The sequence below is a fragment of the Etheostoma cragini genome, chromosome 14 (assembly GCF_013103735.1).
Source record: "Etheostoma cragini isolate CJK2018 chromosome 14, CSU_Ecrag_1.0, whole genome shotgun sequence".
Taxonomy (NCBI): domain Eukaryota; kingdom Metazoa; phylum Chordata; class Actinopteri; order Perciformes; family Percidae; genus Etheostoma; species Etheostoma cragini.
The window spans coordinates 1,270,919-1,288,681 of NC_048420.1; the positions used below are offsets into that span (position 1 = coordinate 1,270,919).

Below are 17,763 nucleotides of genomic sequence, written 5' to 3' on the forward strand. Positions count from 1 at the left end.
CAGGTTTATTTAGAAATTAATTTTCCTACTGGCTGTGGCAAAATGATGACCAGCCGCAGCTCGCCTTGCAGTGGAAAATGAACGCACAGAGACACAAGTCAAGTAGACTAGAGACGAAGCAAGTTAGCAATTAACAGCAATGGAAACACAGCAAGTTTCTCCCGCTCTTCTTTGTCTGGTACAAGGCGTGGTCAAGCAGCAAAACATGTCCGGGCAAGTTCAGGACTGAACTCAGCTTTTGAAAGATGCTCAGTAGAATGATAAGTAGCACTAACTCAATCCTTTTCTATTGTTAAGAAAACGTAAAAGTTTTTATTCATAATCAGTATATATTTAAGTTAAGACACTTTTTATTATTTTCATTTTGATCCACTTCTTAAAATAAGTTATCAACTCACTAAAACATGTATATGTAACAAATTCAATTTTTTATGCTAAAAACACTTATGATTTTAGGCTATACCTACTGATCCCATGAATTATTTTTTAGAGTGCAGGGAAAGTAACGTTTGAAGTATAATGAAACACTTGCTAGGCATGCTAGCAACATGACGGATGGCGACGTTGGTCCAACTACTGGTTGGGTTGTTATGATTTTGTTCAGACATTCATGTTCCCCAGAGGACGAATCCGACTGGCATTGGTGACAATCTGACTTTTCATCTAGTCCCACCAGCCCGTCAATGTTTTCACTCATCAAGTGAAATATTTTGACATAATTTTGACTTAATATCTCGTTATAAATGTTGTTACAGATAATCATCTTCACACAGAATGAATGGTGGCGATCCCCATAATTTTTCATCTAACCCCTTAGTTTAGGCCCAAATACCTGCAAAACTAATGACATTCCCATCAGGGTCAGCCCTACTTTGTGTTTAGTGCTAATTAGCACATAGCATGCGAACAAATAAAACAAAATCTTGACCTTGCTTAATATTACCTGCTTAACCTTAGAATGGTGGCATGGTCACGTGAGTCAGACTCACAGCTCTGCTCGCATGGCCATAGACTCTTAAGCTTGTTTTTCTACATATTATCTACTTTTCACTGTAATTGTGTCACATTTATTCAAGCGCAGTAATGGTATACCTTGGCTAATTCTTTGAATATGTAACCTTTTTCACTTTTTTAAGGTCAATGGCATGCAAGTCTTGATCCTTCTGCCATAAATAACACAAAATTAGCTCAAATTGAGAGATAATTGCAGTGCTGTTGAGTAGTAACAGGATGCTAATGAAAATCCCAGGCTTATGATGGGAACGGGATTGCATTTAAAAATAGACTGCTTCTCCAGTTGTGCTCTCTCTGGATGAAGGAATTAAACAGCACAGGTCTGGTTAAGGGAAGTCTCGGCTAATTACTCTCCGATCTCACCGAAGTCCATTTGTAGCAATAATTGCCCTGTAAATTCCTTCGTGACCTCCCGTCTCAAAAAGCTGCTCACAATTTCCATTTTCATACCTCACACACTGGTTTGTACAGGTTTTTGCCGATCTTGCCAGAGCATTTTAGTCATTTAAGCTACAGTTGAGCGGCTGATGTTGGAGCTAAATCCTGCTCCATTCTCAGGGTTCAGTCAATTAGTAGTCAAAATCTCAGATGTTGATGTGTGAATCCTTTTTATTACATAAGATATCCTGAGACAAAGTTACTTGGATCAAGCTTGCAGCTGTCCCCTTCCTTCACACATAATGTTTAAGCACATGTAACTTTCAAATTCAAACACAGACCACATTCAAAGATGATAGCAGTACACTGCAGGTACAGTAGCTACATTGTAAAGTTGTGACAAATTGTTTAACCCTCATGTTGTCCTCATGTTGTCCTATATCAATGTTCTTTTTAATCCCCCAAAATAACATGATTGATTCCACAACGCTTTTTGCCAAGTACAAATCTCTACTTTCAATAATTTCGGGTGTCTTATTCAATTTTATATCATTTGAAAAAAAAACATTGAAGTATTTTTGAAATAGTGTTGAGTAAAAGTTGACATATTCCAGTCTGATTATCCATCGACATCCATTCCTTTAATTTTAGTCTAAATAATTCCTAATTTCTGCTTTTCTAACTCAAACATTAAATATAATTTCCTAAAAATGAGGTTTATTGACCATAAATTCCCCAAATAACTGTAAATCTAAAGTTAGTGTTACGTAGTGTTGAAAACGTCAAAAAAGTGTCAAACATTGAAGAAAAGTGTCATGAAAAAAGGGACAAAAACGTAAGAAATAGTTCAAAACATTGATAAAAAGCATCAACAGAAGTGCTGATTTTTAATTTTGAAGGGAAGACGACATGAGGGTTAAAGTGGTTGTTGGCTTGGCAGCCAAGCATTAACAGTACATATATTATGTTTTGAATTGCTTTAATTTGGAGCAATTCATTTCTCATGTAACTATACCACACATTGTAATAATCGGTGATGCCTACACCGAGGTCTCCTCCTGCTACAGTTTGCCCCCAGGACGCTGAAACAGGCCAAGTTAGAAACGTGTTTTTAGCCTCTTGATGTGTTCAAAACGTCATTACAAGGGCCTCCCTATGTGAAGTAATTCCTTCAAGGTGAACACATGAATCTGGCTGCAGTAGATGTGACAGAAAACTACAAAAGTTATGCTAATTCAGCTCTGTGTAGTCCCGGTGTTAGGGATTAGGGATCGTCTACAAACTTCAACCCTGAAAAGAGACAAATCAAACATGTCTTTTAATTTAACGACTACATAAGGTAGTGTCTCCAAAAGTACCTTAAATATAACTTGTCTCCTGCTAGTTGTACCACAGCACTTACTTCTACTACTTTCATGCCTATTTTTGTGGGAGGAGGCCTCGGGGGAGACCCAGGACAACGTGGAGGGATCATATCGCCAACCTGGCCTGGGTTCACCACGAGATCCCCCAGTCGGAGCTTGTTGATGTGGCTCGGGAAAAGGAAGTTTGGGGTCCCTCACTGGAGCTGCTGCCCCCGGGACCTGATACTGGGTAAGAGGATGAAGATGGATGAGGATGGATGGATGGATGCCTATTTTTGAAAATATAGTTTTGTCTCTTTTCTGCGTTGTAGTTTGTGGACAGTCCCAAAGCTCTCGTCTTGCCGTCTCAACACCTAACAGAGCTGAATCTTTGGTCATGTTTTAATCTTTTGCGGCATGGTGATAGTGGTGTGAGTAACAAAGGAAATGTGTTGTGTGACACTGAGGACCCAAAAGCAGAGATCAGGGAGGGCCGGCGGGAGCAGGTAAACAAGATTTATTTAACAAAGTCCAAGGAAAAATAAAGGGAGCATGAGGCACTGGCAAAATACGAGAACAAAAAAAAATTCCAAAAACTGGTCCAGGGAAAGGCCGTACAAAAAACAGGGAAACTGCTAGGGGGAAAACTCACAGGGAAAATCTGGAACACAACGGGAATACAACGGGAACCGGCTGACAGGACAAAAGGATCTGACAAGAGACGCACAGACATTAAATACACAAGGTAACGAGGTAACGAGAGGCAGGTGACAAGAGGGCAGGGAAGCAGGTGGTAAACATCAGGTAATCACAAGACCGGGAAGACAAAGGAAGTAAAACTTAAGACAGGACGAGACAAAAACCAGACTTCAAAATAAAACAGGAAACAGATCGTACAGACACTCAGGGGGACACCAGACAGGACCAAGAACACAAGACCAGGGGAGAAAACAAGACACAAACACAAGAACAGGGAGTAAACACAAAAAATTAACAGAAAACAAGTTTTGGAGACTTAAGAAAAACTGAAAACATAACATGTTGTCGTTTAATCTGTCACTGTCTCGTGGTTTAATGGGTCAAGCACTCAATTAGTGAAATGTGATAAATCATGGTTGTCAATCAGGGCAGGCTTGAACATAGTCTTGTTTGTTTCAGGCACAAGCAAAACCACCACAGAACATGTTCATGATCCTTTTTGTTGTGTTAATTTCAGCTAGCATCAGCGGAGATTTGGGCATCAGAGAAAAGTATGGAATACAAATGGAATTCCATTGTCAGTATGGAAGGCAACCTTAAACCCCTTAAGCGCTTTGAGCTGCAGGTGGCAGCTCCAGTAAGTCTGGAGGGATCAGAATAAACAACAGATAAGCCAAAGATTTTTTTCCTATGGGATGGGAAATAATAATGACGTTGGGCGCACTGAGTTAGAAAAAAAAAATGTCAACCTTAAGCGCTCAGGGCGCTCCTGCAAGAATGCGAGGCACATATAGTGGAAAAACCTGAGGCAGTCAGCAACGTAAAATCAGCAAGTAAAAAGCTCCAGTCATTGAAAATAATTTAAAAAATCTGCAGAGGCTGCTAAAAAGCTTAGGCTTTATGTGTACTTTGTTCAAACCACACTTACTGTTAAGTAGTGTTCATGCTGTCAAACCTTTGCCTCGATTATCCCACAAGAACAACATGCATGGAGCCTTTCTGCCTTCACTTGATAGGACAGCTAGGTGAGAAAGGGGAAGACATGCAAGGAATCGTCACAGGTCGGATAAACCTCTCAGGATGTGTGCCTGCTCCCCCCACTGAGCCAACTCGGCCACAACAGCCTGGTTATATTTCATTGGTGCCACACCCATTAACTCAGCAGTGCACCAACAGCTTTATGAATCATACAAAACTATCTTTTCCAAAGAAATACATTCTTTAACATTCAACATAGACATGTAAATGTAAATGTAAATGTAAATGTGCTGTATTTATATAGCGCTTTTCCAGTCTTAACAACTGCTCAAAGCGCTTTTACATCTACAGGAAACATTCACCATTCAAACACATTCATACACTGTGGCCGGGGCTGCCGTACAAGGTGCCACCTGCTCATCAGATAAACATTCACACACATTCACACTCCGATGCGCAGCACCGGGGGCAACTTGGGGTTCAGTGTCTTGCCCAAGGACACTTCGACAATGACTGCAGGGGCGGGGATCGAACCACAAACCTTCCGATTGGCAGGCAACCACCCTACCACTGAGCCACAGCCGCCCATGAATCCTTATTTAGAGTTTAGCTCCAAGCAGCTAAGTCTCCATCATCCCTGTTAAGTGCTGTGTTGGCCTGCTTAGTCAGTCTTTAATCACTCTGTGTAGCAGTGCTTCTGGCTCTGATGATAAACTGATGAAGTGATGGGTTTAGGTTCTTCTGGTCTGCTGTCGTAAACTGATACATTTCTAGGCAATAGGTAAAGTGTGGTTTGAGTGTCAATTAAATGGCCTGGAAATGAATAACTCTGGCTCCTCCTCCATACACAATATGTATGTGTATCGTCAGGTCAACGTTTGTTTGGTTTGTGTTGACTTCCTGTTTTATTTTGAAACACTCACCGTCTGACTCTGTTACAGGACATTAGTCTTCCCGCCTTTGTCTGCCTTCTCGCCTGTGGGATTACCCTCCCTTCCCTAATGTGTGTACTTGTCTCCACCCACCTTAGTGTATGTATACTCACCTTGTGTCCCTTGTCAGTTGCCAATTTGTTGTCTCACGCTCCAGTTTCTGATTTGTATGTGTACACACTTTCATGTATTGTACTGTGGGTTAAGTACAGAATGTGCTGTATTTATATAGCGCTTTTCTAGTCTTAACAACTACTAAAGCGCTTTTACACCAGACAGGAACAATTCTCCATTCACACACATTCATACACTTTGGCCGAGGCTGCCGTACAAGGTGCCACCTGCTCATCAGATACACACTCACACACATCTACACTCCGATACGCAGCATCGGGGGCATCTCGGGGTTCAGCGTCTTGCCCAAGGACACTTCAACATGGGACTGCAGGGCCAGGGATTGAACCCCCAACCTTCCGATTGGCAGGCAACCACTGAGCCACAGCTTGTTTTGAAGAAATAAAGACCGACAGGATATGGGGCCCGATCTAAAACTCAGGTATCAAACGTCAAACACGAGTAGCTTTGTGGACAAATCTAATGAATATTATGTAATCTGAATACTACTGGCCTTGTTAAAAAAAAACAATGCAACTGATCTCAGCTGGTGTTCTGTCTAAAATGGAGTGCAATGGAAATTTCTAAGTGACCCCAGACTTTAGTGTGTCTCCTACAGTACAGAGACTCCTTGTACCCTACATGGTGGACCATTTGAGTCCAGGTATTGCTTCCAGTGGTCCCACGTGGTGTTGGGTGCACACAGCAACAAGGGGGCCTCCCCACTTAACATGCTTCGATAAAGCTTTGTTCCAGACTCACAGCATCACATTATCTCCGTAAAAAAGCCCAGTTTAACCAGTACTTAGGTTTTCAGGACTATACTGCAACCTGTAGTCATTCCCACCCCTCTCTGGAGTTTTTTTTTAAAAGACATTCTGGGTAAACACAATGAATCATTTCCAAGGGTGGCATTTTCATTTTTTACTTTAATTTATTCTAGCATTTTTAATAATCTGTGGCTTCTCACTGAGGAGCATATGAGATTTATGACATTTTAGAGGGAGTTTTTATTCCAAATGTCAAGCACTCATGCAGTTTAGTCTCTTACGCTTTGACTCCTACACAGGAGGCAACACAGGTACAGCAAGGAAAAGACACTCATGGTAACACTTATTACCATGACAATATTACAGAATAAATCAGAAGCCTTTTTCCAAATTTTCCGATTAAGAAATGTAGCCTACGCCAGTACTGTTTGGGTTTTAGAAGCTTTCTCTGGATATCTTTGCATTGCATTTGGAATGTGCATCTAAATCCTGGATGTATTATAGTCAATGGATACCAGATCTGAAATTGCCGTCTATTCAGTTAAATGAAGCTGCTCGCACCTAGCGCATACGCTTTCTTACTTCCGTGATATACGGCCCACTTTACATTGTGCTGACGGTTTTTAAATCCCTTTTCTCAGCTCATGAGAAGTTTTTCAAATAAAAAAAAAGTCCATGGATTAAAAATTCATCACACAAAAGAGTCCTAACCAACCTTGTTTACAGTTCGAGGTGTCCCATCAACAGTTTCAAGGACATCTCTTCTACGGTGGTGGCCTATAGGGAAAACCCTTTTTGGGCCGCAGGTGGATTTTTTTGATGCAATATCGCGAGAGGCCAGTGGATAAAATTGGCTGAAGGGCTGAGCGCACCTCCTGGGGGCCTGGTCTGAATAAGGGGTTTTACTGCAATTTGAGACAGTTTATGGACTTTTGCCTGTTCACAAATGACCTCTGTGCGTTGCTATGGTCGTTGTACACAAAGCAAGAGTTTGCAAGGTTGGGATTGGGGTGCCAGTAGTTCAGTCCGTAGGGAGTTGGTTTGGGAACCGGAGGGTCACTGGTTCAAAGTCCAGAGTGCGGACTGTTAGCTGTAGAGATGCCAGTTCACCTCCTGGGCACTGCCAATGTGCTCTTGAGCAAGGCACCAAACCAGCACTGGCAGACCCCCAACTCTGACATCTCCCCATTGGTGCATGTATAGGACCTGAGCATGTGTGTGTATTCCAGGCCTGTATTCCCAGAGTGTAAGTTGTAATTTCCCCATAGGGGATCAATAAAGAGAATAAATTAAATTAAAATTGAGATGCAGATCCAGAAGGAAAGCGCACATTTGTGGTCGGAAGGAGAAACACACCTACTTGTCTACTTTAGGCGGGGACAAAAAGCAGCGGTGAAGTCGGACAGTTTCCAGCCGACTCCTGCAGCCTCCAGGCTGAACAGGAAGTGACACAACCCCTGTTGTCTGATTCGGATTTATTAAAGTGTTATCAGACGCGTCTGTCAGCTTGTCCACAGTCTCCAGTTCTTTGAATCATGACACAGTAGCTCTCATAATGCTCTACATGCGATCTGTTGCTGATGTTAATACCTGGCTCTGTAATCTCATCAGATGTAGTCTCTCTGACTTCTTAGCGTCACTATCAGCCACACACTGTGTTCTGTACAGAAGAAGCCAAAGTTAGCAGCTAAAATCCTTCCGATTCAAAACCATTAAAAAGTTTATGGAAAATGTCATCATGTTGGGGCGATTCTGAACCAATCAGCTGTTAGATCAGCTGAGAGGCCCCAGCATGCCCTGGGTCTTCCTGGGTCTTGCACTCGGTGAAAAGCCACTGCGCTGCCTGGGTCTCAGACCTGCGGCCGCCTTGATCTCCTGAGGTTATTGTTGCAGACAGGTGAATGACGTCAGAGTGAGTTGGATCAAGTCGGACTCAAATCTAACCGCCATGCACCGGGCAGCGATCGCCGGTCTGCACCGACCTGGCTCATCTCATCACTTATTATGAAAGACAGTAAACCAGGGGCAGAGTCAGATGTTTTATATAGAGGTTTTTATATAGACATGTTATACAAGCCGATTGATATTATAATGAGTCACTGTCACTCCTGCCACCTGAAAACAAGGGGAAAAAATTGTCTAATGTTACTATTTTCATGGGTATAAGATGTAGGGTAGGTAGGAATTTGGCTTAATGCTGAAACCTGTTTGAAGTAGAGTTCACAGAATGAATGTTATTTCCCCAGTAATATGAGTTTGACTCATTAATTTTGCCACTCCAGTCAGAGAGAAAATGACACCATGTTGAAGGTATTTTAAGACCCTGAAAGATTCAGGGGTTTTAAGAAAACATTTGGTTCTGGAGCCCCGCTATCATGCATGCCTGCATGTAAATGGGAGTATTATCCGACTATTTGTTTTCATTAGCCATGCGAACAGCTTAGTCGGAATATTGTCTTTTGGAATAGAGGCAAAAACCGGAATGATATATTTGTGTGAACCTAGTTAGCGTAGCATAAATAATGGCTTCCCAACATGCACATTTGTCACCATACATGATGACTTTTACAAACAAAACATTGTGAAAATATATTCTCCTGCTGCTGTTTTCATCTAATGCCTTCTACGCAGGGAGTATTCATTTAAGCAAGGTAAGCTTGATGTCTCTATAAACAAGTAGCCTACGTGTGGCATTTAAGGAGTTAAATTTCTAATTAAAGCAGTGTGAAGCAGAGCTGATAGTGTGGCTGGGAATTACAAAGCACCTGAACCTTAGTATTGCTATTTAAAGTGCAAGTCTCTGGTTCAACCCTGGATGTGTTTAATTAAATAGCAGTCAGGAACTCATCACAGTAAAGTTTAATCGTTTTTTTCTCTCTTTTGTGGACCAGGTAACGACAAGCAGAGACGAGGGGGAAAAAGACGTGACAGGTATCAGACAGGCTGCTCCCTCCACCTCCTCCCTGTTTTATCAAGAAACAGTCGTGCAAACAGTTATGGGGAACTTGGGTATGTTGGTGTCCCTTTAATTTGGGCATGAAAGCTTTTCAGGGCTGATTTGGCTCTTATTGAACACTTGCCACATTTAATCTCATTTAACTGATAGTTGGCTTATTATATTTATTAAAAAATTAAACGTATAAACCTCACGCTGTGAACACATTCATGGTGGACAACCATATCTTGTTTTGCATGTTATTGTGTGAAAGGCATTGTTTGTCTTCCATTAGTCTATGTTTAAGACATTTATGGGATAGTTCTGGTGCCGCTGGATGTTTCATTTAGGACGGATGTCCCTCACCTTCCTCTGTCTCTGTGTTGGTGTTCTAACCTCTAGTGGATTTCTGAGGACTGTGGTTAACCAGTCCTCAGATCTCTGCAGGGTCAATCCAGACAGCTAGCTAGATTATATGTCCAATCTGAGGACTATGGTTACCTGGTCCTCAGATCTCTGCAGGGTAAATCCAGACAGCTAGCTAGACTATATGTCCAATCTGAGGACTATGGTTACCTGGTTCTCAGATCTCTGCAGGGTAAATCCAGACAGCTGGCTAGACTATCTGTCCAATCTGAGGACTCTGGTTACCTGGTCCTCAGGTCTCTGCAGGGTAAATCCAGACAGCTAGCTAGACTATCTGTCCGGTCGGAATTTTCTGTTGCATAACTAAAACTAATTTTGAAGTTACACGTTCCACCAAAACCAGTTCTTAGCTTAGCTTGTCTTAGCTTGTGATTGGTTTAAAGTTAATGCCAGTGAACCAGATCATGTTTCTCTCCCATCCAGGAATGCCAGACCCACTTCCACAGTACTGTAAACGAAGGTCTGGCAATGAAAGATAAATCTTCCCTATTATTCATGTTCTTTGCTTGAAAACACCGCAGTCCACACACAATGGTGCACTCATGATGAACAGCATAAAGACAAGCCCAAGCATACAGCATGTCTTTTCATTTTCAAAGGTTTCTCAGTTAGTTTTTCACCAAGAAAAATCCAGGGAGATCTGTCCAGCTGTGTGTAAGCATATACATTCTACGTATTTTCTTTTATTTATGCTGAAAAGGTTTGATTATCAATCAGTCAAAGCAGGTGACTACCTGGGGAGGCCCAGACGCTCAGATGCCCCACAGTGCCCAGGTCTAGTTGATGCCAATTAGTAAGTGGTAATTTGATTAATTGCAAATTTGTCAGGAAATATGCACCACTAAAGCATGACATCAGCTGAAATGATAAGAGCCTTCAGGCCGCTCCTGCACATTTTAGGCAACTGGTGCATCCTTTATAGCATAGGTAGTTGGTTGGACCACTTCTTCCAACCACTACTTCCAGCTCATCGCTTTCTGATTCAGGAATGGGAGTGCACACAACCTCAGGAACAGGACACACTCCCCCCCCCCTGCAATATCATTCCCCATGATAAAGTCAGTGTCATCAATAGGGAATCCTGACCGAGCGCCTACTGTGGAAAAGCCTGTCACTAGATCAGACCGTACATGAACCTTTGAACCACAACTATTTATTAATAACAACAGAAAACTATGAGCTACATAGATAGATAGAGAGCTAGAACAATAGATGGATAGATAGATAGAGTCTTTATTGTCCCATAGAGATACTCATAAATTCTTTTCATGTTCCATAGCACAACAACTCATAAGAAGACACATAAAACATGTGACACATATGCAAAAAGACACCCACAAAGACATATTAAATATGAAAACTACAAAGCCACGCAACTGAGGTGGTGGTGGCGGTGTTAACAGTTTGTTCAGCACTGTGACTGCGGTTGAAATAGGTTTTTGGCGTTTGTGTCTCAGTGGCAGAGCGGTCGCCTGCCAGTCGGAAGGATGGGGCTTTGATCCCTGGCCCTGCAGTCCCATGTCGAAGTGTAATCAGGTAAGACACTTAACCCTGAGTTGCCCCCGATGCTGCGCCATCAGAGTGTAAATGTGTGTGAGTGTGTATCTGATGAGCAGGTGGCACCTTGTACGGCAGCCTCAGCCACAGTGTATAAAAGTGTGTGAATGTTTCCCGTACTATGGAAAAGAGCTTTGAGTAGTTTTTAAGGCTAGAAAAGCCTTATATAAGAACAGTCCATTCACTTTAGTCCAGATCGGTGATCTGTATCTGCAGCTGGATGGAAGTAGGGTGAAGAATTGATTCAGGGGATGGTCGGTGTCTGCTGCTATTGTACGTGTGATGGCTGTGACATTCATGTCTGATTGGCTGTGTGTGGGGACACTGATAAGATTCCCAGACAATGACTTTGGTCATCCGCTGTCCTTCCATTTGGTTTCCAAAATTGTTACTACTTCAATACTTACAGTACATTTATCACCGAATACCTGCAAAACTAATGACATCGCAGCCATGGCTGTACTTTGCATGTTGCGTTCTTGCACACCAACACACTAAACTGAGCTGCTACTGTAAATGGCAGCGTGCCAGTAATGTCATTGTAAGCATGTTAGCGAGCTAAGGTTAGCATTTAGAAGACAACCTCTCATGTTTTCCTTCTGTTTTGTACCATTCCTTTTGGTTTTTCCTTTATTTAACGTTGGGGATAGTCCCTGGTAGCTGGTACTCGTTTTTTTGGTACCACTACGATCGAGGTGTCAAGTGAGCTGAGGTTAAAGTTAAAACACTGCAAACCACTGATTGGTCAGAGAGAATTGTCACTAGCGTGATATGGAACATCCGGCACAAATCCGGCATTTTTTAATACGTCAATAGTGACTTCAATTGTTTAATTTATTCGACTCAGATTTTAAAGAAAGGTCAGCCTGTGAAATATTACCATACACTACATCCCCTACACTGCAGTGCATACCTTCTTTTGTTTGGTCCCTTCGTCGAGTGTTGCGTTAAAAATGATGTAACTGCAGTTTTATGCCTCATCGCTATGGCGATCAGCTAAGAATCCCGCTTTGCTTATACGCGTGGAAAAACAAACTGAGAAAAGTGACACAAGCCAAACCATTCAAACCTTCATTCGTCTTCTCACACAATCTTGAGGCCCTGTCTTCATAAAAAGGGGCACTGTACAAAATTACACTTTCAATACATTTGTTATTTCAGTCTATAGTTAAACACAGTGGTCTAGAAATTGCGGTTAGCCTACTACTGACTTGTTTTGCCAGTTACATTTTCCTTAGTCTCGCATTGGCAGACCTTCTGGAGCTCCACCGTGCTGTGTCAGCGCTGGCGGATGGGCTGGCTGAGCACTGCGTGTCACTTGGCAACCAAATCTAAAATATGAACTACAAGCATTTCCAAATTGATAGAAAACGTAATTGGGGGCAGCTAAAAATGAGTAGGGCAATAATGCACTTTCTAGGAGAGAGGCATTGGATGTGATGTTTACATGGTATCACATGACCACAAACACACAGCACAAGTTCGAAATATACAGTAAATCACTACACATTAAATGTTAATACCCTAATGCAATGTTGATTACAGAAATGAACCAGAAAAGAAAATGATGGTATTTTACTGGGCATTTTGTGGTGAGTAACTGTGGAAATTACAGCAAAGTCCAACAATGCACCAAGGGGAAGGAAGGTATGACAGAAGTGGTCTCTGATGGGAAAACCAAGGCAACAAGACACATGCCTGCACATTTTAAAAAGGAATTCATTTTAAGAAACAGTTATATTCTGTTTTTAATGTCTTGTTTGCACACTTACAGGTATGTTGCGTTTTAAATGTGGCTCATATCCAACACAACTGACCAGAGCAAGCTTCTGAAGTTACTTCCATGTGTGAGAGAACAATAACAAAGACCGGAAAGTCAGCATGGTCATGCACATTTAAGGAAATGAAAGTGAGTCAGCTTTGACTAATGACACTGCATGTGTACATTAACTTCCATGCTGGATGAAGGTTACTGAGGCTGAAAAGGCAAAAGAGAGCCAAGATTTTAATAACTGTGCAGCAGCGGTGGCTCTCCTGCGCTGAGAGGCAAGGTCAGAGCAAGGACTGCTGTGGCTGCTACAGAAACAGAATTCATTTAGCATTTCAAGATGTCAGGAGCTACTTTTAACATTCTGTTTAGCAAGTCCCATTTTCCAGAATGAGGTCACATTATAACACAAATCAAATATGTGACATTTGTTGTCCAACCATGTGCAAGTCTCACCAGATATTATTCAAATCTCAAAATCTGAATGATTTGTTTTCACTGTTACCTGAAAGCCTCAATAAAACCCCTCTTTTTTATCTATCAACCAACACTTTTAGGCTAATAAATATTTAAACAATTCCTGGAAAATACTGGTGGCTGCAGGTGGTACGCAACAGAACAAATCCCTCATCTAAAAAAGCAAAATTAATATCAAGGTATGTTTTTCTGCGGTAATGTTGCGTGACAGAAGGACCTTTACTCTTGACACAAGGTTCTACGTTCCGTCACAAACGATCATTTCATTTGTGATGAGGCTGGCACAACTCATATATCAGTGTTTATGAATGTGCTATTTACTGAAGCTGCAAATGGAGCCTGCAGTCAGGCCTTAAGAATGTGTTAATAATCAAATTATTAAGAGAGCAAGTTGTATTCCAGGCTGAGGGGACACTTAAAACGCACCCGTCTTATATAATGTATAACCGTACTCTTAGAATTAACACTTGCACATCATCCACACCACATATTAGATAATGGTTTGCTTTGCACTTTAATACTGGATTTTCATTTTTTATTGAGCTCAATCTGACATGACAACATATTTGCCCCTAGAGGGTGGCTTGATTTCCATGTGGTCAGCCTTTTCCCCTTACAGCCGTCAAATATGAAAATCTAAACAAACAAAAACCCTGCTAAATTTGCAGCTGATTGCCCAGCTACACTGGAAGAAATTTACATATGCAAATACAATTTACAACTCACTTCTTTTTTTAACATGGCTCAATAACATGTGACGGAAATATCCAGTCATCTCTGCTGCAAATTATAGTCCTCACGGCAAATCCTCAAACAGTTAATTGTGAAATCCTCCAGACTGGGAAGTGTATAATTGAACATTTGCTCCTCCAGAGGTAACTACTAATCTTTTTTTCAAAGAAAGCATTTGTCACGTTCATGTGATATTATGCAAAAAATGTAACAGCTGCACAGCATGTCATAGCATAAGACCATCAAACAGCTTCAGGGTTCCCTCACTCCAATAGAGCACCTTGCTTTTTAGAATACTGCACGCTCTGATGACATTAAATGGTTTGTTTCACCAGTATTGGCTGGGCTTTTATAACCATATATACCAACCAAGCCCCCTCTGATAGATGATTAACGATCCCCGGACTCGCCTTGCCAGAATGGGGCCATCTACATAGTGGCTCTATCACTTAAGACACTGAAGGGCAAAGCCCAGTAACTTAGGCTGTAGTACCAATGAAACTGGATTCACACCAGGTGTGTGCATGAGAATTTGCATGGTATTTCATTGTTGGTAATGCTATCACCCCCTCAATCCCTCGCCGTGACAGAAACGGACACTAACTATTTTGTATATATTGGTCTATTTTTCTGGATTTGCATTTATTGTCTTGTTTATAATGATAAAATGTGTCCGTTTGTTTTTATTTATGCAGCCAATCACCGAGGCCTATTCAGTTCCACTACTGTGGCATTAAACTGCTTTCTGACTCTGATAACGTTGGTAAATGTACAGATTGGCCAATAGTTCCGCATGATGACCGTTTCTCCTAAATAAACCGTATAATACAGTATAAATAACCAGTGGCAGCGGTGGCGAGAATAAAATCAGTTGGCGTGACGGCCTATCTGATTATTCCTTTAGGCATTTCCCTTCATTAGACAGTGACAGTAGACATGAAAGTTGGGAGAGAGATGGAGGAGGACACGCAGCAAAGGGCCGCAGGTCAGACTGAAACCCGGGCCGCCGCAAAGCACTCAGGGGCGCACGCCCTTACTGGGTGAGCTAGTGGTCGCGACATGATGAAAGTACTACTTGAAGACAACGTTCATGTGCAATCACTGGAGTTGAATTGCCTTCGTTTTCTGCACCGAACTGAGCACTGGTGTTGGTCTTTCTTTGCCGATTAACTCTAACTTGTCCTTAAAGGTTAGTCTTGTTATCGACATGGATAATACATTTGCACCAATGTCCTCCTCGGAGCTATGGTCCTCCTCACCAGCGGCAATATTACTTGCGGCTACCATAGTGATCCAACAGGCAAGCTACCTATAGTTTATTGGCTGTGCTAGCGTGGGATTCATTTTCTGTGTTTTTCATGTCCTCACAACATTTCATTTAGATATTGATTGTAAAATTGTGAATTTATTAATAAAAATGAGTGATGACTTTAGCTTAGGCCCTTATAGGTCCCTGATGGTTCCCCACAAATTAGGGTTACATGACAATTTTAAAGTTGCTTTTGCACAGTGAAAAATCAACGAAGAATTGTTACTGCGGTTTCAGCTTCATGGAGCGTTTTTAACCTCTTGTATCTCGTAGTTTAATTTTCTGCTCCACAAACTCTGCTCTCATCGAGTTGACTCACCGCTGCAGCAGGCAGGTACTGTCAAGCCACCGTATGCTACGTGTCTAGCACCAAACAGGAAAGACAGGTCGCAACAAGTTGGTGAAGAACGTTGAATATGTGGCAGTTAAAGAGCCAGATTGATTTCTCAGGAGTTGCTGGAACCCTGAACAGCCACTGGATATTAGACTTACATTCAACTCCAAATGACTGCTAATGTTGCTGGGAGTCTGGGTGTCTGCTCCATGCGTGCATTCCATAGAACAGTGCTATATATATGTCAAAAGTTTTCTCCACTACGATAAAGCTCCATTTTCTCCTGAGAATGTATGAAATTAGTATAGGCTCTGGACAGTGAATGCAAAGTTTGCACCAGCAGACAGATAACACATATCAGAATATATAGCAGTGAAAGAGACTAATCTTTTTCCTCTGGTGTTGATAGAATCAGAGATTAAAAAAAAAGAGTGAATGTTGGACTTACATTCAACAAATTGAACGCCAACATGTCTGCAGGATGTGTAAATAGAGAACTGCTACATGTTTGCCATCACAATTTTATGATATGATGACAGATGGTGTTTGTTTGCCCTGCTGGCCCAAAAGTTGCCAATATAAACAGTTCAATCAATACAGCTTTAAGAAAAAATGTAGATACTTATTCATAACACTGTGGAATGCTCCGTTTCAAAAATATAGTTCTGTATTACATCCAGAAAGACCATCAGGTACAGAGGCATCAGGTGTGTGTTACTGAATAAATGTGGTGTGCATCTCCAAGCTACTTAACCCAACATGTACAGGGCCATGCAAGCCTGTGTTTTGTACAGAAATTATCATAAAAGCAATATATTAAGAGTGGAATCACTGAAAGAAAATCAGAGGTTTGAAAGTCATGCTCAAATATTATAACAACAAATGGCACGTGCCAAAAAGGTAATCAACTGAGAAAAAAGGGGATTCAAATCTGGATAGGATACTAAACTTAAGTTTAGAATATTATACATCAATATTCTAGCAAATACAGTAAACGATACACAGTTGCAGGGGAAAAACAGAAAATGCTACTATGAAACTTACAGTACTTACAAAAATGAATAATCATTCATGCAGTCCTAGCTTGAAAACAACCAATAAAGTTATTAGTTTTCCATCCGCAATTTCAAAAATGTTCACATTACCGACTGCTGGTGTTATTTTATATATATTATGGGCACATTTTCCACAGTAGAGACATGTAAAACGCTACCAGAGTGATGCAGGAATGTATTGCAATCCTAAATAACACTGCTGTCAGTTGTGAACGGACTCGCAAGCACGTTTTCAGCTGTGGCCGCCGAAACATGAACGGGGGGGGGGGGCTGCCACCATGAGCTGCATGCATCGATGCGAGAAGATCCATTATAAATAGGCGGTTATGCTTGTGCATGCTTTCAGGTCTCCCCAACTTTCGTCTCTCTACAGTAGCTTGGGCTGTGTCAGGTGAACGGCTGTATACTGTATTTTAAAAAGGTACATTTCCCAGAGAATTAGCACGAAATGACCTGTGTCCACTCTCTGAATCCAAACAATTGCTCAAATAATTGGTTTGTCTTCAGAAGGCAGTCTCATCTTTATGTATGACTTGCAGTTGGTGGCTGATGCTTCCTGCCACTCCTGCTGTATTCTCAGGTGAGCGCACGAGTTTCTAAATCTGGAAAACACGTCCCACCTCCCCCCATATAGGGGGACGATTTTTCAAATGACGGCTAACAGAGGAGATTAAAAGTAAACAAACCTTGACGGGAAAGAATTTAAAATGTGAGGGTGGGGGACTGAATGCCTGAGAGCGTTTGTTTCATTTATGGAAATCGTTCAAGGTCTATTTGGTTCCTCTGATATGACAAAGCCTCTCTATTCGTTCGCTGCCTCACAAGCCCTGATACTGTAATATCCTTGAATATCAGTGAACTCCAGGCGGTGAGTCTGCGTCTACAGGTAGGATTCTCGTTGTCTGTAACAGTGCAGTGGGGGGGGGGGGGGGGGGGGGGGGG

At 41.7% G+C, this 17,763-nt stretch overlaps 1 long non-coding RNA gene across 1 annotated transcript in view; it reads left to right on the forward strand.

Moving 5' to 3' along the window:
• The first annotated feature begins 8,377 nt into the window (after nucleotides 1-8,377).
• Nucleotides 8,378-17,763, forward strand: part of LOC117956840 — a 16,839-nt gene continuing 7,453 nt past the window's right edge. The window contains exon 1 of the long non-coding RNA XR_004659376.1: nucleotides 8,378-8,388. This is a non-coding gene — a long non-coding RNA (uncharacterized LOC117956840). The remainder of the gene's footprint in view (nucleotides 8,389-17,763) is intronic.